Below are 25,445 nucleotides of genomic sequence, written 5' to 3'. Positions count from 1 at the left end.
ACTACCTCTGAGCATTTGTCAATCATTAGCTTTGCTGGTTGCGGATTCTGTCCATGATCGCCCAATTGGCATCCCCTGAACTAAACAGTGAAAATACATCCTCTGAGAAGTTGGATGCAGGACATATACAGTCCCTTGGCTTCTCATCCTAGGCTGTCTTGACATATTGTGTGTATTGCAAAAGCAAGGTTGCATATTTTACCTCATTTGTAAGAGTATGATGCACCTTAAAGTTAAGAACATGAGCACAAATAGCGACGTGCACATAATCTGCTTTTGTTCTTTTAATTTGACTAATGCAGCTGAGGGCACATCTGGGCACTCTTAATCGTGACTAAATCATAGAATTGGAAAGACCCATATGGGTGATGGAGTCCAATCCCCTGTTCATTGTAGGATTTCCAGACAGAGCATCCCCACTAGATAGCTGTCCAGACTCTCTTTGAAGATGGATACTTCACCTCTAACTAGTTGGCTCCATTGCTAACTGCCCTTTTAATCAATACATTCATGCTAATGCTCAATCTAATCCTATCCTTCAGCAAGTTAAAACCATTACATTGAAGAAGAAAACAGGCATTCTGACAATCATATCCTTCCCTAAGTCTTCTCTTCACCAGGCTGAAGATGTCCAACTTCTTCAAACCCATACGTTTTGATCTCCATACCCCCTTGTTTTCCTTCTCCTTACCTATATTTCTTGGGAGGAGACCAATAACCAATCTTGATAAAATAGTGAAGAGTAGAGACATCACACTGGCAAGAAAGATCCGCATAGTTAAAGCAATGATATTTCCCGTAATAACCTACGGATGCAAAAGTTGCACCATAAGGAAGGCTGAGCGAAAGAAGATAGATGCTTTTGAACTGTGGTATTGTAGGAAAATTCTGAGAGTGCCTTGGACTGTAAGAAGAGGGGCCGACCAAGGACAAGATGGATGGATGGCACGCATGTAGCCGGGGGGGGGGGGAATCTTGAGGGGCTTCAGCCCCCCCAATAAAATTCTCATGGTGGTTCGCGAGAAGGCCTTACTGGTGCATTATTTAAATTGTTATGTTTATTCATATCATGATCTAATCACCATACTCATATGCATTGGGGTAATGATACAAAAGGTTTGCTAGGGTAGACTCTCTTTCTCTCAGACTCAGCCCCCCCCCCACCGGAAACAAACTCAACCCCCCCCCCCCCAAATCAAAATCCTGGCTACGGGTCTGATGGATGGTATCCTTGAAGTGACTGGCTTGACTTGAAGGAGCTGGGGGTGGCAACGGCTGACCAGGGAGCTCTGGCGTGGGCTAATCCATGAGGTCACAAGGAGTCAGAAGCAACTGTATGAGTAAACAACAACCTATAGCCTTAAAAAGAGGTGCTTCGAACTGAACAATGTCCATAACAATCCACAGAATGGTGTTACTGCAGTCATGTGTGGAAGATTTTGGCTGTCCTAAAAGCATACGAGCAGTTGCAACAGACTAAAATTTATACACTTTGGGAATAAACTTATGATCCACCACACCTGGACTTTTATACTGCTAGATCCACAGAAAATATTTGTGAGACATTGATGTTCTTGACTCACATGGCTCATAAATGTGTTATCTCTTCCAAACATATCTAGTATGAGATCAGTAACACTTTTAATAGGTAGGGAAGAAAGCTGCAAATATATGTTCAAAATATGCATTCAGAATGTGGAGGTGGCAAAATAATTTCCACATTTCTTGTCCAGTGATTTTTTCCTGATGGTGAGATGCACAGTTCTTCCCTGTGAAGCAGTTGAGGGCTTCAGTGAATATACCCCAACCAATCTTTCAAATCAGGTTTGTCTAATGGGTCTCAGACGTCATTAACTCTTCCTTTCCTCTTGGTTCTCAAAATGCATAGTTGGAATTTCCCAAGACAAAGACAGGTGGCCAAGTCATTATTAACATGTATTAGCATGGAAATCGAACACTGTTTTCTGTATAGGTCCTTTCCTTTTCCCATTGTGAAGATATCCAGAATAAATTACTTGAAATAGTAAAAATTGCAGAAAGAACATTCTAGAAAATAGGGAAAGAATGTGAAAATCTGTTTGCCTCGTATACTTCATACTTGGTTGTAGGTTGTCCAGAGGTAGAGCTTTTGCTGGTCAAGTTTGAATGCAGTACCTTGCGGTAAAAGGAAACTTGCTCACTGGTTTTGCTCTTCTGTCTCATCAATTGCAAAACACAAGGCTGGGAAAAACAGACATAGTAGCAATGTGCATTATAGCAGTTGTTAGAAATTCAGAGGAGCCAACATTGTAAATGATGGATGCTTCAAAAACCTAATACTGCATGTGTTAACTGGTATAGCTGCCTTGATTACTATAGTCATCTTTTTTTGGAAGCAAAATAAGCTTTCTGTCAAAGTGCTTGGTGACATATATCTATAGTGAAAGCTCTGGAGCAGCTTGCGTTCCTGTCTGGTTGGACAAAGCCACAGGGAATAATGATATGCTGTCTGAAAGCCAATGTCATCCTTGTCTAGAGAAACTTCAGGCTCTGGTGCCATTGGATACCACTCTTCTTTCCCCCCATTACGACTTTTTTGGTGGTTTCCAGGTTTTTTTTTCCTGATTGCAGAAGGACCAAACATAAGGCTTACTTAATGGCAAAAATAAGCTTTAAGTTAATGTAGTCTGGTATTAGATTTTGATCTCTCTCTCTCTCTCTCTCTCTCTCTCTGCCAATTCCTACCACTAGAATGTGATCCCTTCAGAACCTGTCTGATGTTGGTCTTCTGGTTGAATGAGATTCCTCATACTTGGCTTTGCATGTCAGTCATTTAATTCTTTTTACTCTAAAAATAAAGAATAAACTTGCACGGTAGTTCAGATTTTAGGAAATAGTTTAGAAATAATGTCCTTAAGACAATACAAATGAAAACAACACAAAGCCAGAATAAAAGTATAAATATATAATGTAACTCTTAATAAGTTAAAACATTAAAAAATTCAAAATGGACTTATTTATTTATTTGTCGTGTCAGGGCAACCAGTCAAATATATTACATTTCTAAGAGAACAAAGCAAACAAACAGACAAAACACAACATTTGTGAAGTTTGGTAGTTGATTAAATGTCCTTTGGCCAGTATCTGGCCACTTGGAGTGCCTCTGGTGTTGCTGCAAGAAGGTCCTCCATTGTGCATGTGGCAGGGCTCAGGTTGCATTGCAGCAGGTGGTCAGTAGTTTGCTCCTCTCCACACTCACATGTCGAGGATTCGACTTTGTAGCCCCATTTCTGAAGGTTGGCTCTGCATCTTGTGGTGCCAGAGCGCAGTCTGTTCAGCGCCTTCCAAGTCGCCCAGTCCTCTGTGTGCCCAGGGGGGAGTCTCTCATTTGGTATCAGCCATTGGTTGAGGTTCTGGGTTTGAGCCTGCCACTTTTGGACTCACGCTTGCTGAGGTGTTCCAGAGAGTGTCTCTGTAGATCTTAGAAAACTATTTCTTGATTTAAGTCGTTGACGTGCTGGCTGATACCCAAACAGGGGATGACTGAATGGACTAAAAGAGCATATACAGACCCTTAAAAATTAAAACCAGGACTCAGCTATAAAGCTTGATAATGCAAAAATATTTTGACTTGCCAATGAAAGGGGAATAAGGATGGGGCCATCCCAGACTCTCTAGGGAGGAAATCTGGGAGCAGCCTCCAAGAAGGGTCTTTCATTTTATTCCCACCAAACTAGCCTGAGAGGTTGGTGGGACTGAGGGAAGGACCTGTCTATATAATCATAGCACTCCAATGTGCTCAAACAGGGAGATATGGTCCAACTTGGATCAAGGCTATATGCATATACATCTATTCCCTTCTCTAATTGATATAGAAAACAGTTGTGGTGGACATGCTTTGGAATTCCACAACCTTCTGCCTCACCTTTTTGGTGGGTCAACGTGAAGCAGGTGAGCCAGCATAATATAGTGGTTTGAGCCTTGGACTATGACTCTGGAGACTAGTGTTCAAATCCCTGCTAAGGCATCAAAACCCCTTGAGTGACCTTGGACAAGTCATGCTCTCTCAATAACAGAAGAAGGCATAGTTATGCCCTTTCTATAGAAATTCTGCTGAGAAAACACTGTGAAAAGGTTACCAAACATCGGTAGTGGTGTGAAGGTACGCAACAACAGCAACATGTAAACCATCTCCACATTTGACCAGTTGTATTGACTGCATCTTTAAACACACTCTTTGTAATGATGGCAGTAGACTTCTTGCATAGTTTCCTCTCACAGCAAGCAACAAGGGAAGCATTCAGAAGTACCAGGTACATAACACACAAATTAAAAAAGAAAATAGTTGGCCAAAAGGTTAAAAAGGAATGAAAACACAAGGTTAATAGTTATAAGATCAAATGAGGCACTAGTTAATTTTCCTTCAATTTTGGTTCAGTTCATCAGAAGTTCAAGTAATTCAACTCAGCGATTGAACTGGAACACACAGCGCCTTGCCAAACCTCCCCTGATTACTGATAGCAGAAACAGAAATAATCAGTTGAACTTAGCACTTGATGTCATCTTTCACATAAGAAATTGCTTTGGAGACTCTTGCAATTCCACCTTAGCTTTAAGCAGCGACCCATCCGGCATACAAATACCCAAACGTGCCATGGTTGCAGGCAATAGTTGAGAAAACTCTTTCTGCTAGTGAACTGGATTTAAGACTGAAATATCTGAGAAAGAGAGAAATAAGACACTTATTAATGGGGAGAGTAAAGGGTTGGTGCTGCCAACACATTCTAAACATGGGCACAAAAATATGGCCTGCATTTTGAAGTGAAGGAATACAGTGTCTGATAAGACTTTTTTTTTTCATGTGAGGAGCGATTTGAGAAACTGCAAATCGCTTCTGGTATGAGATATTTAGCTATCTGCAAGGACGTTGGCCAGGGGACGCCCGGATGTTTTGATATTCTACCATCCATAAGGGAGGCTTCTCTCATGTCCCCTCATAGCAGGCTCGTAGCCAGGATTTTGTTTTTTTTTTTTTGGGGGGGGGGGGCTGAGTCTGAGTGAAAGAGGGCCTCCCTAGCAAACCTTTTGTATCGTTACCCCAATACCCCCATGCATATGGGATATACTAAGCATGGTGATCAGATCAATATATGAATAAACATAACAGTTTAAATTATGTACCAGTAAGGCCTTCTTCGGGGGGGGGGGGAGCCCCCCAAGCTCCCCCCCCCCCGGCTACATGCCTGCCTCATAGGGAGCTCATTCCCACTCACCCCAGATTCAAACCGCTGACCTATCAGTCAGCAGTCCTGCTGGCACAAGGTTTTAACCCATTGTGCCACTGGGGGCTCAGGTGATACAAATAAAATTATTTCTGCGAACTCAATAAACATTTATTTATTTTATTTATTTCAAAGTTTTATATACCGAGCTTCTCACCTCATAAGAGGGACTCAGCCCGGTTTCCAGCCATAAAAACACATACAATCGGTAAAATATCAACATACACATTACAATAAAACATTTAAAAAAGCACATATATTTAAAACTACAGTGGTCAGTCGTCGTACTAAAATCGAAAATTGATTCGATTTGTATTTTTGGTCCAAGATGTTGTGCAGTATTAGACAGCAGGATATATCCAATCTATATAAATAAAAATGTAATGTTCATTTGTTGGATTAATATAACTCACTGGTTAAATTGACACCAAATTTGAACACAATACCCATATCTGGCCAACAAGTGACCATCACTCATAAAAACACTGAAAAACACAACAGAAGAGACTTAAAAAGCTAAAAAAACAAAAAATACAATACAATGCATGCACAAAACCACATATATACACAAAACACATACACAGACTGGGCCACAGCAATGCGTGCCAGGGGACAGCTAGTTTACCATAATTTTCTCTTTTCTCAGAATTCATTCCAGAAATTTTATTATCTTATTGTGGTATATAAATATTAAATGGTTTTGTCATTGTGTGTCTTCAAGTCATTTCTAACTTATGGCTTTTAGGAAACTGTAAGAGTAGGGGGTGGCTGTTTGTTTTGTGCCCCATTTGTGAGTTTCTGTCACAGTGAAACATAATCAGCTGGATTAGATGGACACCTGACTCATCTTTTCCTTAGAAGCTCCTGTTCAAAATGTATTGTAATGATGTGACTTTAAAAACACCAAATAAATATAAAATCTTTCTGGTGTTCTTTTGAATGTGCATACCGAGGAAGTTATGTTGGGTTGTGCTGCATTGTTATGTATAATATATTTTCTTTTAAAAATTCATCCGCCTCTGTGCTCTTGTTATATGCAGCCAATTTAATTTAGCAACAGCAGAGGTATCTGCTGGATTTTGGAATTAGTTTTATTGCCTGTCTAGTTTTCTCCACTGCTGCTACTTCATCTACAATTGACATTTTACTAGTGGGAGGCTAATTGCTTATCTAAAAGGAAATAAACCATAGATCATGCACTGGTAACAAATTGATATTTAAGCATATGTTAGGCATTCCATTCCTCTGCTCATTTGAAGGACATTGTGATTTATCTCATCTGCTTTTGCAGAAGGGTTTAATTCACCTTCCCCCATCGAGATAAACTTAATCAGTATGTTGATAATGTTGCAAATATTAGAATCACATCCCTATTATGAAAGCTAGGATCCTGTCATAACAGAATTGCAAAATGCAAAATAACTTTCAGATGATGGTTGTGAAAATATACAAGCTTCCAGCCAGGTGACTTCAAACAAAAATGAAACATTACTGGAAGTCTTTTCAAAAAGCAAGCATTTTTTGGCATGCTAAAATCCCAGTGCGGTCTCTGGCAAGCTATATCCACAGATTATTGTATTCATTAAAAATATTTACATGTGATACTACTTTTCCAGGCAAAGCCCTCCAAGTCCGTTTGTTGGGGAAAAAAAATAATATAGCAATGAAAAATACAATTAATGAAAACGCCACCTAAAACAACCACACTATAAAAAGTATTTAAACAACCAAACAACAGTTAAAAACAGTCTTCAGTAATTGGGCCGGAATGTCAATTGCCATTCCTTCCTCATTTCCTGCTGCTTTCTACATTTTTAGAGAGCTATGTTTTCTCATGATATGTCCAAAGTAGAACAGTCTCTAGGACAAAAGTGGTGAACATATGGCACACGTGTCAGAGAGAGGCACACAGTGCCCTCTCTCCTAGCATGTGCATTGTCGCCAGCTCGATCACTTACCTACCTGCTATCCCTGCTTTACCCCCCCCCCCCCCCCCAGTTTGAGCACTGTGTCTCTAAAAGCTTTGCCATCACTGCTCCAGATCCAAAACAGATGCACTTAGCCTGAAATACATATCCAGAACCATGGGCAGCTATTTTAAAAAACTGTACCAACATCCAGAGTAGATTGACTGTTCTATTGACAAGGTTCTCATTGATTTGTGGGAGGGAGCATTTAATAAATAAATAAATATTTATATCCCTTTTTTTCTCCCTAACAAGACCCAAAGTGGCTCACAATACAATACAATATAATACAAATGAAAGCACACTTAACATAAAATACTAGACAGAAATCACACAAAGCATAATAACGCCCAGAAATAAGATATAAATAAATATTAAGCATTAAATACTTTTCAAACTAATTGCAATTATTGTGAAAACTCATCAATTAAATAGTGTATTTCTCTAAGCTCAGTGCAAATCGACCTTGGTGTCATTCCAGTCAAGGCCATTAGTGGTGTCATCATGTATAAACACGAGCCAACGAGAAAATTAAGTTTCCATTAATTAAAAAAATCCCCGAAAAACAAAACAAATGTTCCCACTAAAGTCCAGGAGAAACAGAGTTGAAAAAAGAGTTTCAGCTAAGAAGCCAGCGGCACCAAGCCAAGCCCAGTTGCAGTACTAAGTTTATGATTTGGGGGTGGGGGGGGGGGCTGGTTGGTAAAATTTCTTAGTACTGTCATCCTATAAGACAGCGTTTCTCAACCTAGGAGCAGGGCCCAGATCCATTATTTCTTGACTAGATCCATTATTTCTTGAGTCCACAATGCTCTCTGGATGAAGGTGAACTACAACTCCAAAACTCAAGGTCAAACCCACTAAGCCTTTCCAGTATTTTCTGTTGGTCATGGGAGTTCGGGGCCAGATTTGGTTCAGTTCCATTGTTGGTGGAGTTCAGAATGCTCTTAGATTGTAGGTGAACTATAAATCCCAGCATCTAGAACTCCCAAATGACACAATCAATCCCCCCAACCTCACCAGTATTCATATTTGGGTGTATTATGTAGTAGTGCCAAATTTGGTCCAATGAATGAAAATAAATCCTGCCAATCAGATATTTACATTATGATACATAACAGTAGCAACACAAATAATTTTATGGTTGGGGGTCACCACAACATGAGAACTGTATTAAGGAGTCACGGCATTAGGAAGGTTGAGAAACACTGCTATAAGGTATCAGTGACTTGAAGTAACTTCGATCTATGGCTAACTAGCAGTGAGGTCATGGCGCAGTAGTGGAAATGGCAGAGATAGTAGAGCGGCTATGCCACGCAGACCTCTCCATGTGAATGTTGGGCAGTGGGAGAGAAGTCTGATATGATGCTTCCTATTTATTATGATTGACACAGTACGTTTACAGTACAATATCCCACATCTGTGGAGGATACATTCCCAAGTATCCGACCTTATGTGGATACTCATAACCTATGGACCAATAATATAGATTGCATTGGATGACAGAGGGTGCACCTTCACTGTAGAAATAATACAGTCTTTAAAATCTCCGTATTTTGCAAGTTGTTTTGGTTCTGTTTTTCAGTTCTCCCCATTTTATTAATTGCTGTAAATTTCTGTATATATCATTAGGAAATTGTTGATAGCTTTTTCTTTTTATCTCCAGGTATTTGAGGGCATGTTTTGCTCTTTTAGGGTGAGGCATACAATCAGCATACAATGACCCTGCCAAAAAGTTCTTCAGCATTTAAAATGTGTTTGGCCAAATGCTTATGGTGTGTGTTTCCATTGAGGGGATGTCCTGGCTCTTTGCAAATTGAGGGTTGCTTTTCCATTTCATGGATAGCCTCTTAAAAGTAATGGGGCAGTTTTCCCCTTGATCACATTTGTTGATAAAAACACTGTTGTTTTAGTGTTAGAATAGAAATTCTGATGTAGCCAAACCATCTTGAGTGCCGCCGTGCTCAGTTGTGTCTGCCTTTTGTTAGCAACTGTGACATATTCCTAGTGACCTATGAAGTTTTGCTCTGTGGTCAATCCCAGAGGAATTTCCATTGAATTAGTTCATAGAACATCATGCCTGTAAAAAGGACAATTTTATGCTACAGCCTGGGAGGAGAGGAGTTTTTAGGGGCAGAAAAATACAGGCCTTTCTTTTCTTTTTGCAATAATTATGTAGCATTGTGCTTTCATTGTATTAGATGTTCCGGCCGTTCTGCTCTGTTCCTCTTGATGTTAGCACACCAAATCAAGAGCTGGTTTTCTTGGCCAGTTGGTTTATCTGTAATAGTTTTAGCAAGTTTTAAAATGCCAAACTGAGCCACTGGCACTTTGAGTTGAAGTCTAGTCTTGCTTAGGATTATTTAGCATATTTCTATAGATGCATGGCTTTCATGATATTGATACCATGCATGAGAGTGACGTATTGAAAATGTGGCCCCTGACTTAAGCTGTGGTTGATTTTCATTACAGTTTGGAGAATAAGTCCCTTCTGAATTTGTAAAATTGATTGCAAGAAATGAGGCCCTCGCTATGGATATACCTAAAGTATTATGCCTTTTAAGAGTATATTCCATACAATAAACCAGAAATGCGTAGTCTGACAAGGGATTACACCATGCTTTAACTACATGTTTGGTAGGGATGACATTCTTGTCTTCAATGAGAGAGGATGTTTTGACATGTCAGAGTAACCCGTTGAGTCATTGTCAGCTACCATCAGATTATTTTCGCCTGTGAAAATGAAAAAAAAAATGGGTGCACTAGATCTTCCTGTGAAACTTTATGATATATTTTGGAAGAAGTCATTCATTTCAATGGGGTTCACTAGTGTTAATGGTTTTCTGTTTCCTTCGTTAAGTTCAGTGGTTTATACCCCATGGAGACACAGGGGGAGGGCACTGGTTTTTACTGTGTAAAGGTGGTGAACAGCGCAATTGATGGGCATATGCCAATCCTAATATTCTCTATTGCTTGAGTGCCATCTATTGTTTTCTGTCATTCTCTATCTTCTTCTGCTTGTCCTGATATTTTGGTCAATACTATACTCCTTAAAGCTCATGCCATTGTATTCCTTTTTCAAGTTTTTGTTAAAATCCTCTGAAAATAGCAGACGATATCCTCATGCCAATAATCTCTTTGTGACACATATATGTGTCGTTGTGTGTTAAATTTAGACTGTCAGCAAAGCGAAATTCATAAATCCTGTATAGAAAATTACTATCAAAAATGTGAAGAGGGCATGAGGAAAAGGGAAGATTAGCGATATCCTTTAGTTGGAGTTCAAAACTCAACACACACATTTGCTGATGTTAATCTCACAGAGCTTCATGTTCAGATACATGGGAATGGCATGCTGCTGCTAATAATAAGGGGGAAAACTCATTTGAAGATCTCATTTTGTAAACATGACTAAAATACTTGCTTTAAACAATTTACAAAAAAGAAATTTAAAAATCCACAATAGATGGAATTCCATTGATGGGGGGGGGGGGGGTGAGAATTATGCATACTTATATCTCAATTCAGGTCTGGAATGCAGCAAAACAGAATTTTGTACATGAAATATATACATTGAACAGTGTTTACATGGCATAATGAAAACTAGTTTTGTGGTTTGTGATGAGGATAGCAGTTTTTCAGCCACCACCTGGTATCTTACTTAGTAATCTTTCTGACTGATGAGAGTTCAAGAACCATTTGTGTTATCAAAATATTTCAAATATATCTTATTGCACATAAAATCAGGAATGTATTGTCGAAGGCTTTCATGGCTTGAATCAATGGGTTGTTCTTGTATTTCAGACTGTATGGCCATGTTCTATAGGCATTCTCTCCTGATGTTTTGCCTGCATCTATAGCAATCATCCTCAGAGGTTGTGAGATCTGTTGGAACTAGGAAAATTGGGTTTATATATCTGTGGAATGTCCAGGGCGGGAGAAAGAACTCTTGTCTGTTAGAGCTAAGTGTGAATTTTTCAATTGGCCACCTTGATTAGCATTTGATGGCCTGACGGTTTTTTGTTGTGGCTTGTTAGTGCCTGGGCGAATCTTTTGTTGAGAGGTGATTAGCTGTCCCTGATTGTTTCCTCTCTGGGGTTTCCCTTTGTTTGAGTGTTGTTTTACTGCTATGATTTTAGAGGGTTTTTTTTTTAAAAAAAAAATATTGGTAGCCAGAATTTGTTCATTTTCATGGTTTCTTCCTTTCTGTTGAAATTGTCCACATGCTTGTGGATTTCAATGACTTCTCTGTGTAGCCTGACATGGTGGTTGTTGGAGTGGTCCAGCATTTCTGTGTTCTCAAATAATATGCTGTGTCCAGGTTGGTTCATCAGGTGCTCTGCTATGGCTGATTTCTCTGGTTGGAGTAGTTTGCAGTGCCTTTCATGTTCCTTGATTTGTGTTTGGGCAATGCTGCGTTTGGTGGTCCCTATGTAGACTTGTCCACAGCTGCATGGTATACTGCAGACTCCTGCAGAAGTCCTTTGCTGAATGTAGCATTTGTTGGATTTTCTTAGTGGGTCTGTAGATAGTTTGTATGTTTGTAATAGTTTGTAAAAATCAGGAACTTTTCAAAAACAAGAAAGTAGAGATTGCCTAGCAGCTGACTCCTGTGTGGACTGCCATATTCTGTAGGGATTTTAAATAAGGCCACATTGTAAAAATACATTTTTGAATGTCATTACAGTAGAGTCTTGCTTATCCAACCTTTGCTCATCCAACATTCTGTATTATCCAATGCAGTCTGCCTCCTGCCCGGATCCACAACTGTTGTGATGTGTTGATGCTACTTTCGTAAATACAGTAATTACTATACACAGTTGCTGTGTATTGAACTGCTTTTTCTGTCGTTTTTTTTTTTTTTATAAAACATGATGCTTTGGTGCTTGATTTGTAAAATCATAACGTAATTTGACGTTTAATAGGCTTTACCTTAATCCCTACTTATTATCCAACATTTTCACTTATCGTATTGTCAAAGGCTTTCATGGCTGGAATCACTGGGTTGTTGTAGGTTTTTCGGGCTTTATGGCCATGCCTGCCATAGATGCAGGCGAAATGTCAGGAGAGAATGCTTCTAGAACATGGCCATACAGTCCAAAAAACCTTATCACTTATCCAATGTTCTGCCAACCTGTTTATGTTGGATAAGCGAGACTACTGTATTGAGAACCAGCATGGTATCATAGTTTAATGACTAGCTTTCCATCAATTTGTCCTTGACCATTGTACATTATAGCACAAACTCTGTGTGTCTGTGTGTGTGACCCTCCCTCTTGGCCTTAGTCTGCTTTTTTTCTTTTGCAATCAGCTTGGCACTGTTTATTTTCCCCCTCTCAGTGGACTCTGCATGCTGTTTTTCTTTTCTCTCAGTCAACTCATCTTCATCTTGTTTCAATCTTGCATTGAAAAGATTCCCCTTTTCAATAATTCTCACTTTAAAAATTATTAGAAACTTTCTGATGCATTAAATGATGAAAAATTATAAAGACAAAAAAGAATGAAAAGAAAAAAGCATCACAGAAAAGAAAAGTTTCATTGACTTCCGACTTTCTTAGCAATGGTTATACATCTTCCTATATAAAGTTACTTTTTTATCTGAATTACTATTCATATGCTTCTCCTGTAACCAAACCTATTAATTATTAAAATCTACAGCTAACATATTATTCTCATTTCTCTGCGAAAAGAGAATATCTACTTTGACAAACGATCAATCATGATAAAAAGAAAAAAGAACAATTCAGCTAGTAAATTCTTCCTTATTATTCCTTTTAATAAGACAACCTTTCTATTTTTATAGTAATACCTCCTTCTCTCCCAACTGTATCACATTACAAACGTTCTTTCTTCTAAATATCTACATCTCCAACCTAAATATCCACTAATTTAATGCTTGAAACCCAGTAATCTCCATATGTTATTATGCATGTGTGTATATTAGATTTACTATATCCCTCACATGTATATATTGTAAAACATATATAGCAGATAACTATATGGATATATTTCATACACACACAGACACACATCCTAAGGTAATAGAATAACATGAACACATTCCTTTGCACTCATCACTTATAAACATTTATATTTAACAAAGGATTCTATACCAAATTTCAAGTATTGTAAAAATTGGGCACACACATGCACACCCACACATGTCCTGTAATGAATATGTTGCCCCATACACATAGTTCATTTTGTTTGAGCAAGATTGGTCTCCTCCACTTATGACCTCTTGCAATTTAGTTACCAGGAATGAAATTTTACAGACTTTGAGATAATTGGATGTCTGCGAGGACGTTGCCCAGGGGGCATCCAGATGTTTTGATGCTTTATCATCCTTGTGGGAAGCTTTTCTCATGTTCCCACTTGGGGAGCTGGAGCTGACAGAACAAACTCATCCGTGCTCTCCCCAGATTTGAACCTCTAACCTGTCGGTCTTCGGTCCTGCCGGCACAAGGGTTTAACCCTTTGCACCACCGGGCACTCCTGGTGGATTACTCCTTGATCTTTCTTTAATCCAGGGAGAACCCATTGGCAGTCAGAACGTAATTTTGCCACAGAAAGCATCCTTCTGTTGCAGCAGATCACTCACAGGAGGCAACCACAGACTGCCATATCCAAACCAGATTTTCCAATCATTTCCACTTTTTGACAGTGCTCTGGTTCCTAACCCCATCAAATGAACAGGGGGTGTCTGCACACATTTTCAAAAACGTCCTTCTCCACTTCCCTTCTAAAATAATATAATCCCAATGTACTGCGTTAATCTTCCTAATCCATAAAAGCTTAGCTTCTAGTCCCTTTGACTTTCCGGAGTTGAAGTTACTAGCAGTGGTACAGGTTTCTAGCCTGTACCTTGGGAGGTCAGATTTGGCCACAGTAGTCCATGCTCTGGTTAAATCCCGAATAGATTACTGCAATGCACTCTACATAGGGTTGTCTCTGAAGACTGTTCGGAAGCTTCAGCTAGTCCAACACTCAGCAGCCAGGTTGCTCACAGGCGTGGGATATCGAGAGCACACAACGCCCTTGCTACGCCAGCTTCACTGGCTGCCAATTAGCTTCCGAGCATAATTCAAAATGCTGACATTGGCCTATAAAGCCCTTAATGGTTCTGGCACAGTTTACCTGTCCAAACATATCTCCTGCTACAAACCACCTAGGATCTTAAGATCATCCGAGGATGCCCCATCGCAATCATGGCTGGTGGGGACAAGAGACAGGGCCTTCTCTGTGGTGCCCCTTGGCTAGGGAATTCCCTCCCAAGTGAAATCAGATCTTGTCCTGCGGAGGTCGATATAGGACAGGATATAAATGTCCTAAATAAATAAATAAATAAATAAATAAATAAATAAATAAATAATTCATATGTCATTTTAATTAAACATGTGCTGTTCTTCTAAACTACAAACCACTATTTCACACCCCTTTCTAAAACACATTTTGATTTGGATCAGAAACCTGTTGCTTATTCGAAATGAAACATATAATAAGCTCAGAAGTTGCTGACCTTTTTTTTTTGTCGTATCAGGAGCGACTTGAGAAATTGCAAGTCGTTTCTGGTGTGATAGAATTGGTCGTCTGCAAGGACGTTGCCCATGAGACGCCCGGATGTTTTGAAGTTTTACTGTCCTTATAGGAGGCTCTCATGTCCCCGCATGGAGAGTTGGAGCTGACAGAGAGAGCTCATCCACATGCTCCCCAGATTCGAACCTCCGACCTGTCCAGCACAAGGGTTTAACCCATTGCGCCACCATGGTTTCCCGCTGATTTTTATGAAAGATCAGGATGCAATTATGCTGATTTGTAAGGTGTATCTGCATAACTCTGCCTTCGACATTCTAGAAACCACAACTCTTTCTATGAAGGTGGACAAGTAGTGGAATAATTGAGCGCATGTATTGTCGAAGGCTTTCATGGCTGGAATCACTAGGTTCTTGTGGGTTTTTTCGGGCTATAGAGCCATGTTCTAGAGGCAGTTGAGCGTATGATTGGAATGAAATACCATGCTTAGGTTACTTTGGTCAATTATTGGAATTTGGTTCTGTGAGAAGTAAGGATAGGAAGAGGATTTGAGTTGATAATATTTGAGTTAGTCAAACACTAAAAATTAAATTAATCAAAACAACACATACTAAGGCATCCAGTGTGAGTTATTTGGACAGCGAGGATCTACTTCACACTTAATGAAATCCCCTCCTCGTATTTCTTGGTCAAAGGGGGCACATCCTCCTGGCTGCCACTTGACTTAATTAATTATGGATTATTAGTTATATATGCAATTGTGTTTCAGGAGGTCCCTTATGAGTTGGCCTTAATAAACTTTAGGTACATGTGATCAGAGAAGAGGCCGGAACGCAGAATAGCCAAACCTTTAAAATAAACATCAATATCCAGGATGTTTCTTCATTTGCAATGTGTGATTTCTGCATCTTTCTGTCATATAGTTGCTTTTTCGCACAACTTGTTAATGTGCTGGACTTCAGTTGATTTGCCGTTTCAATACAAGAGCTTGCAGGCACAGAGCTATATTTTTTTCTTTGCCCTTTCAAAAATAAGCATTGACAACAAGTATCATCCTATGGTTTGTGTTACAGGTGGTGTAATTTCAAGGGCTGTACTGCTGCCACATCACAGTTTTGTGAGGTTTCAGAGAGTAGTTCTGGTAAGGACGCTGAGTGATTATTATATTATTTTTTATTATGGAGGAGAATTGATATCTTCATTGAACGCTGCATCAGGTGTTCAGTTATTATGTGTGTTCATTTATTATGTCAGGGATTTCTCTTTTTGAAATTATCATTGAAGTTGACTGTAAGTCTATACTCTGAACTTTTGGAGATGTCATGAAAGGAATCAGCATTGGAATACGAACCTAGATCTTTGATGCATTGGTTTAGCTATTCATGAGTATGGAACAATTTTAAAATATGAAGATCTGATATTCCTTTCTGTGAACACTTACCTTTGACAACATTTGGGCTGAAGTGTGACTGGGTTCAAAATAAGTGCTACTGAAATTTGTAGACTGTTGGTGGTCTGCAAACCCATCATTTACTGACCACAGAAAGTTTCCAGGAAATGGTGTGGATTTGACTACAAGTATAGAGCAAATATGCTACCAGTCAGTGTCATGTTGCGGGAAAAATGTTGGTCTACAATAAATAGTTTGAAATGCACTGTGCTAATACATGTGTCACCAAAAGCATAAATATCAGGTTTTGCTGTAACTTCCACCAATTGTTTTGCCATTTCCTCCTGAAATCATTAATGGGAAAATGACGAATGCATGATGAACTGAAAGTGTTAATACAAGTGTAAGAAATACTTAGCTTTAAAAATATTTGAAGAACCATGGTTCATTGCAATAGTACAAGCTTTCCATTTAAAAGTTTCCAGGTTAAAGTTTCATCACTTCCAAAATTGTGTTGGAAAAGATTCCTGTTTGAGGTTTTGAAGAGTTGTAGCTACTCATAAGGGCATAATATAATATCCTTTTTTCATATCAGATTGCAAGAGCCAGAAATGCGACATAATAGAATTTTGATATCACATTAACTGTAATGGCTGCGTCTCGTGGAAATAGAGGATTTATAGTTTGGCTATGTGGTTCTGGAGGAAAGTTCTGAGAGTGCCTTGGACTGTGAGAACATCCAACCATTCCATACTTCAGGAAATAAAGCCCGATTGCTCATTGGAGGGAAGGATAGTAGAGGCCAAGATGAAGTACATCATGAGAAGAAAGGAAAGCTTAGAGAAGATAATTATTCTGGGGAAAATGGAAGGAAAAAGGAAGAGGGGCCAACCAAGGACAAGATGGATGGATGGCATCCTTGAAGTGACTGGATTGACCTTCAAGGAATTGGGAGTGGTGACGGCTGACAGGGAGCTCTGGCGTGGGCTAGTCCATGAGGTCACGAAGAGTCGGAAATGACTGAACGAATGAACAGCAAGTTTGGCTATGGATATAGAGTTTTGTATCGGAAAGGTCTATTGTGGTGCACTCAACCAAATCATAGCAGAGAGTTCTTAGCACCTCACCAAACTTTTAACCTCAGGATTTCCTCATCATTGCAGTGGAACTGCTATAAAAGACTATTTTCCAACACTCAGAAGATAGTAGCTCCATATTTTTGTGCAAAAGAAATAATGGTTAATGAGAGGGTGTTTTTTTTTTGTTTTGTTTTGTTTTTCCATCCCTGCTTGGTTAGAGCGATATACTACTTGGTACTTTTGGCAAGGGGATAGGTGTCAATGAAAACGCATTCTTGCCCAGACTGTGGACTTGGTAGATTGCTAAAGACATCTTCTTGGCCACTTTGAGAGACATAATACCATGAAATAAATATATATTTGTTTATAATTGGTTTGATCCATCAAGGTGTCCTAATTTTTTCTACTGCATGTGTTAGGGAGTCAGTTCACTTGATAGCTTTATAATCATGAAACTCTTTAGAAGCCAACAACAAACAGAATTGCTCACATCTGAGTCTGAGATCTATGAGAAGCTAGAGAAGAAGTCCTGTTTTATCTTCTTTCCTCAATCTGTAATCTTTTTTCCCAGCTCCCAGGCTACCTGAAAGGAGCTATTAAGTGAATAGGATTATATCACTTTTGAAAGAGCTGCTCTATTGTAGTTGGTATGGTGAAGCAAGAGCCATTTCTTGTGTGGGAGCACAATTGTGTGCTGATCCTTTCAGCAATAGATAAGGGGAAAAAACCTGTTTACTTTGTACCTTCCAAAGATTTTAATGTAACTGAATTAGGGCCTTATACCGGGAAATGACATTTCTGAACGACATCAATTTCACATTGCAGTGAGGTTTTTCCCCCCTTTCTTTTTGTGGGAAAAGTATGGAATTTTTTAAAATGTCAGAGGCCATGTGAATGATTACTTGTAGAGCTGAACAATATGATAGATCTGTGGTTTTAATGCTTTCCATTCCTTTTCTACATTAGGTCTTTTTGAATTTCCCCACAAACCCTCAAATATGGGCCACAGCTTTGAAATGACTCTTGTTCAGTAACACACTGGATATTATTTTTCAAATGTTGGGATCCCTTTATAGCCTGGATGTACGTTTATACGGCATTTTAATAATTGGTGTAATAAACTTTTTTGTACATTGAATCATCAGAAAACAAAGATGTAACTTTCTCACCCACCCATATGGACCATTTTGGATTTTGGAGTATTTTGGATATTGGAATTCCAGATCAGGGATGCTCAATCCTTACCCCAATATGGAATGTGAATTCAGGTCAAGATGGTGGGTTGAACAAACTTTAACTTTTGTAATGATATTAATAAGGAAAAGACAAAGCATCTGTATTCCTATATTTATCATTTCTAGAAACCTCACTAGTATGTCTGAAGAGAACTTAAGCTTACATTGTGGCAGACACCAGCTATATTTGAAAAGTTGTCTAATATCATCTGGCTGCCGTGGATGAAAATAAGTTTTAAGACTCCACTAAAAGGGGTAGTTAGAGCAATTATCTCATCCAAAAGGACCCACACTGGAGGTCACTTGAGGGACCATTTGGAGACATTCTCCCTGCAGCTTATAACATTTCTGCTGGTCTGTGGGCACAAAATAGTTCTGTTGTTGGCATGAGTGCTTAAGAGAAATATTCTCGGCTTTTTTAGTGACATATTAGTCTGACTTCTAATGCTGCTTTAGTTCTTTTACTCTTAGGAAAAATCAGAAGGGTTTTACCCCCAGGTAGCCATGGATTGGGAATTGCCAAAGAAATTTTCCAGCAGTCTCTAGTGCAGCAGCTCCAAACTTTTTGGTCATGACTTCCCCCCCCCCCCCCCCGTGGGACCCTGACTCTGTCTCTGATTTTCCCACATAACCTTAATTTTGCCCCTAAGCAATGTGAACCCACAAAGTTCTTCCTTCTTTCATCTACTATTGCATGGGCTTTTTGTATAATGTAGGTCTGAAAATAAAGAGATTCGGATTTCATTTTTAAAGCACAGGTGCATTGTATTTCAGTAAGAGCTGACTTTTTTGAACGTTTTTTTTTTTTTTTTTTAAAAGATATTTTTTTCCCCCATGAGAACCCTATGGTTCTGTGGAACTCAATTTGGTTGCTGCTACTCCACAGTCATTGGATACCAAGCAGGAAACAATACCTTCCAAACAATTCTTTTTCCTATAAGATATTTTAGGACATCTGTTGAGACAAATTCCATTTTGGTTTTTGGAATGTGCGTGTTTTGCAGATCACCTAGATCAGTGGTATGGTTTTTACAGGAAAAAAAATAGAAGTGGAATATTTTCTTGGAAATATTTTCTTTCTTTTTTTCTTCCAATGCTCCAAATAATATTATCTGATTTAGCATTATTAGTTGATATGTTATATTCAAACATATTCAAAAAATATTTTATTGAAATATTTTGAAGATAATTGTACAGTGATACTACTACAGCCATTTTAGGAATTTGCTAGGTCCTACAGGGTGATTCTATGATACGCTAGGACCGAAAGTCAGGTTATTGATTGGTGATGCTTGGATAATGTCTCTGTTAGATCTGTGTTTTCTAGATACGGTTGTCTTTAGAAGCAACCAGACTAAAATAGAACATCTTTCCTATTGCCCATTTTCATCTGCTCCTCTTGAAAACATCTGCACCAGATGAAGGCATTTTTCTCCTGAGTTTTTGTACAGGATTCTCCTTCAGAGTTAGGACACATAGCTCTCCATATGTTGCTGAAACTCTCAAAGTTCTTCTCCTGTGTTTGTGTTGGTTAGGGCAGCGTGGACTTATATCCATTCAGCGTTTGTCGATTGTGCATAATTCCTATTCTTACTCTGGTTTTTCAGTGTGTATGCATGTGTACGTGTAAATAATTCTTCTATTTCTGAATCTGTTCCAGCTTTCCTTTATACATATTCTTATTTGGCATTCATCTTAAAGAGTTCTGATTGTTGGCCATCTTGGAAGCTCCTGTTGAAAGATGGGATGAAAATCTTTGTACAAAAATAAAAACAAATACTTGTTTGCAAAAATAGAGTTGCAGACCGCAGTACCTTTGGCCAGCTCCCCATCTGAACCTTTCTGTGTTTTGTGAGCACTATTTCCAAGAGTGTTTGCCCCCTCTAAGTATTTTATAGTTTTGCAATCCCCTCCTTAAACATTTGCAAAATGTTTTCAGTTTTTCTATCTGTAGGGTGGTAGTTTGATTGCATAAGGATCCATACTTAATGAATGAATTGCTGTTATAAATAAAAATCACAGTAGGGTAAATTGTCCTGTAAAGAAGGTTTGCTTCCAGCAGAGACACATTATGACACATTTTATTGAACATATTATGCACACCCATTCTGAGAAATGCTCGTTGTCTTGGAAAGTTTTGCGTGCCAGTCAGACATTCAAGAGCAGTAATAGCCAATGCTACATTAATAACAGTGATGTGGGAGGAATTTTCTTCCATACGCACCCTGTGGGCATCAGAGCTGACAGCTATTAACACAATAATGAAATTTTTTAATATTGCGTTTTCTGATTGGAACATCTATATGTATTATCAAAGTAACAATGGCCCCTTCCACACAGCTGAATTAAATCTCAAATTTTCTGCTTTGAATTGGAATCTATGGCAATGTGAACTTAGATAACCCAGTTCAAAGCATATATTGTGAGAGTTTTCTGCCTCAATATCCTGGGTTATATCACTGTGTAGAGTCCAACTTTGAGCTCCCAGTTTTCTAGAAGCCTAAAGCAAGACAGCAAACTAGTGACGATTCTCACACAGTACAGCCATCCCTCCACATTTTCTGGGGTGTGTGAAAGTGAAAAGCATCAAATACTTGAGAGAACATCTCTTTAAGAATTTCTAGGTTTTCCAGCATAACTCTGAATTGCATTGGATGAAATAGAATTCCCATACAATTGCATTGGATTACCTAGAATCTCCTAGAGAAGTGTCCTCTCTAGAAATTTCTGTGTCCTCTGGCATGATTGGATTGACTATAGAGTCACACTGGAATACCTAGAGATTTCTAGGGAGAACATACTTAATCATATCTGTGAATAATCAAACCCACATAAGTCAAACCATAAATGTGGAGGGGCAACTGTATAGTATATTAAAATAATGCTTACTGCTGTCAAAAGAGGGAGAAATTTGAGATATTCTAGCCAACTAGAATATCTCAAATTTCTCCCTCTTTTGACAGCAGTAAGCATTATTGTTCAGCCATTACCAAGATTTTTTGAGTTTGATGAGTAGAGTTGCCTCACAGTTTCTGAACAATTTGTAGAACAATAGGAGACATATGAGATTAAAGAAGATTTGTCTATAAATTGTTTTATACTTTTTGTGCAGTGAATGTCTCCAACTTTTCTTTTCTTTTTGTAAAAAGATGTGCCAAGTACTGGGGTGGGGGATGGTGGAGTTGAGAATAAAAATAACTAATTAGGGCACTTCGCCCATTTCACTTGTTTTGGTTTTATTCATTGATTTACTTATTTAATGCCCATTTTTTCAGATATGTTCAAAACATTGTTTTGGTTTGTTTGAAAAGCCATATGAAAACACAGTAAAATGTAAAACCCACCTAAATGTTGCCATACTAGCACTATAACGAGAGTGAAATTAGTAGTGGGGCAGCCAGCCAGTCTTTTCCTCTGTCTAAATGCCTAGTGAACATAAACATGTCTACTGGCAAAACAATCATGCATGGGTATGCAACTTTCCGGTTTCCTTAAATCTGTTTCCTCCTTAAATTTTCAACTAAGTAGCAATCCAGTGGTCTTTTCCCCCCAAGTAAATATTTACCTGTAAAACAGGTGATAGCTACAGACCGTCCATGGTTCTATTTTTACTTCCTTGTTTACAAAAAATACTTTATGAAAAATTCTCCCTCACTTGTTTCATCTTGCTTGTATTGGGAAAAGACTGGTGTTGCAGATGTGCATCATTTGCCTCATTCAGTGAAGGACGGTGATTACTATAGTGGAGCAATGGATCTGCTCTAGTTTTTCATAGAAAATGTAAATGAGTCGCCCGTAAGGGCTGAGAATGGCGGTCAATAAGTGCATCTAATAAATAAATAAATAAATAAATAATATATTCAGGTTGCTGCTTGTGAGCTTTCAGGTGATTTTCAAGTCATGATGAACATAAGGTGCACCTTTCATGGAATTTTCTTGTCAAGATTTGTTCAGAAGGAATTTCCTCTGAGATGGAGAGTAATTGTTTGTCCAGGTTTACAAAACAGTATCCATGATTGAGTGAGGCATCAAACCCTAGTTTCCTAGAGTTTATAATCAAGTGCTCAAACTACTATACCATGTTGACTTTACCCCTTAAAATATTCAGCAACTTCCCCCCCTCAATCCCACTGCCAGACTGAAACCTCCCCCTGCTGCTCTACCTTTGTTGCTGCCTTCTCCTGCAATTTCTTTGTTGTGCAAACAGTGCATGACATTTATTTATTATTTATTTATTACGGTTGCTTATACCTCGCCCTTCTCACCCGGGGGGACTCAGGGCGGCTTACACAAACAAGGCACAATTCGATGCCTGTATTACAAAAACATAACATCAAAAACATAACATCAATAACAACAATAATTATAACACTGATAACAATTAACGTAAGCAATCAATATTATCGGCAGGAATAGCCATAAACCCGTAAAAACGATTAAAACAATAAAAGCAATACAAACCTCATTGCTGGTCAGCGTTTAACCGACTCATAGTTAGGTTCTACTTTCCACACATTGTTGGTCCTATCATTCTGGTTCCACGTCTAATTGTCAGGGTGCCCAAAGGCCTGGTCCCAGAGCCACGTCTTTACCTTCCTCCTGAAGGCAAGGAGGGAAGTTGAAGCCCTGATTTCCCCCGGGAGTGAGTTCCACAGATGAGGGGCCACCACTGAGAAGGCCCTGCTCCTCGTCCCCACCAGCCTCACTTGTGATAGCGGTGGGGTCGTGAGCAGGGCCTCCCCAGATGATCTCAGATTCCGAGATGGGACGTAGAGGGAGATACGTTCGGACAGATACGCTGGACCGGAACCGTAAAGGGTTTTGTAGGTCAAAACCAGCACCTTGAATTGTGCTCGGAACTGAATCGGCAGCCAGTGGAGCTGACATAACAGGGTGGTGGTGTGTTCCCTGTATGTCGCTCCAGTAAGCAGTCTAGCTGCCGCTCGTTGGACCAGTTGGAGTTTCCGAACAGTCTTCAAGGGCAACCCCACGTAGAGTGCGTTGCAGTAGTCTATATGGGATGTGACAAGAGCGTGGACCACTGTGGCCATTAAATATTTTGTTGGATTTTTGTGGAAAAGACTTACTTTGTTTAATATCTCACTTTATTTTCCCAATAGCTACTATTTTAAGGCAGTAGATGGAGGATGTTGTGGTTCTGAGGGGATACTAAGAACTATGTTGTCATGGTCAAACCATTTTGTCATGAAACCTGGCCTGGAAATACCAGATCCCTCTGGCAGGATTAGGGGAGAGATGGCCTGCCAGTGGAGAGTTACGGAAGTTGGATGCTTCTTGAATGCTCTGGGAGATTTCCCAGCAAACTGATAGTTTAGTCTCACTATGAGATGAAAAGGAACATTGACACAAGCATTCACCTTGATGTAGAGAAGATGCAGGTGATGTAAGGCTCAGAGCAACTGTAATTGAATATCAGCAGAGACTCATGGTTGTGCCTATTAAGCGTGATGATTGCAACATCAGCTTTCTGCGCAGCAAGATTATTTCAAGTATCAGACAAGGTTTTTGGATCAGGCTCACAAAGATCAGGAATGGAACCCATAATTACTTGCTATGAGAAACCTAGACACCTTGCGGAGAAAGTTAGTTGACTTCACTCAGAGTACAACATTACACTTATTACAAAATTCAAGGAGATGTATTGTCGAAGGCTTTCATGGCCGGAATCACTGGGTTGTTGTAGGTTTTTTCGGGCTATATGGCCATGGCTAGACCAGGGGTCCTCAAACTAAGGCCCGGGGGCCGGATACGGCCCTCCAAGGGCATTTACCTGGCCCTTGCTCAGGTCAACAATGTCTGAAACGACTTGAAAGCTCACAACAAAAACAACAATCCTATCTCATCAGCCAAAAGCCGGCCCACACTTATCATTGAAATACTAGTAAGTTTATATTTGTTAAAATTGTTCTTCATTTTAATTATTGTATTATTTTAAAGTGTTTTTTGCACTTCAAATAAGATATGTGCACTGTGCATAGGGATTCATTCATGTTTTTTCAAATTATAATCTGGCCCTCCATCAGTTTGAGGAACTGTGACTTGGCCCTCTGTTTAAAAAGTTTGAGGACCCCTGGTCTAGAGGCATTCTCTCCTGACGTTTCGCCTGTATCTATGGCAAGCATCCTCAGAGGTAGTGTCTTCAAGGAGATGTGCAGGGCTGTGAAGATTCAGTACACAAAACTTTGACTGTAGATTGACTCTCTTTTTTAATGTCTTACTCCAGCTCCTTCATAAATGGCAAACGTATATTCATTTACTGTAGTAAAATGGTATAGCGAGGCATTTCATCTAGAAAATGTACTTGTTTGTTAAAATTTCTGAACAAAGTTTCCTACGGTGCCATGAAAATAAATATGGAACCAGCTAGGTTTTAACAGAAAACTGGGGTATAATTCAAAGCTAAAGCATGTATAAAATTAAAACATAATACAGAAGTTGATGTCTTATTTACAAACTTCCTATACTTACATTACCAGATGCTTTCCTTTTGGTCTCTCTCTGTAATCACTACTACTCTACTATATACTTTAAATCTTAAGATAAATGTGATTAATTGCAAAACATAGAATATTTTAGACAGTAATGTGTAGTATATTTATTTGAGCAAAGGACCTGAGCAAAAAATGTTGTTAGATGAAAATATTCAATGTACTAATTACATCTATGAGATATTTGCTTTCAGAAAAAGAAGGACCTTAGTCAGACCTCATTCATAGATTCCCATAAATCTAATCTAATTGTTCAAAGAGCAGAAAACAACTTCTTAATGTTAAGTTGCATTGGTAGCAGTTACCACCAGGGAAATGTCTCTGGCAGTTTAAGAATATAAGGGAATGCTACTTTCACTACTAGTTTTGATGTACAATGATTTTTTTTTTGAAGTTGGAATTGCTTCTGCCGACTCATATAACCCCAAAATTGCTTCTTCCTCCAACTCCATGTCTCTCATTTGCAGTGCA

The 25,445-nt window shown here is 39.0% G+C and overlaps 1 protein-coding gene across 4 annotated transcripts in view; it reads left to right on the top strand.

The window, feature by feature from the left end:
- The window catches only part of TBL1XR1 (TBL1X/Y related 1), a 218,870-nt gene that overhangs the window by 118,336 nt on the left and 75,089 nt on the right, over window positions 1-25,445 (top strand). For 2 of the 4 annotated variants that reach the window (XM_060767489.2, XM_060767490.2), the window contains exon 3: window positions 15,835-15,902. The exons of the other annotated variants lie outside the window; for them this stretch is intronic. The gene's annotated coding sequence lies outside the window, so the exon portion shown is untranslated. The remainder of the gene's footprint in view (window positions 1-15,834; window positions 15,903-25,445) is intronic. 4 annotated transcript variants of the gene reach the window in all.

The sequence above is a fragment of the Anolis sagrei genome, chromosome 3 (genome assembly GCF_037176765.1).
Source record: "Anolis sagrei isolate rAnoSag1 chromosome 3, rAnoSag1.mat, whole genome shotgun sequence".
Taxonomy (NCBI): domain Eukaryota; kingdom Metazoa; phylum Chordata; class Lepidosauria; order Squamata; family Dactyloidae; genus Anolis; species Anolis sagrei.
Note: the sequence above shows the minus strand (reverse complement) of the source record. Positions and strands in the feature narration are given on the sequence as shown.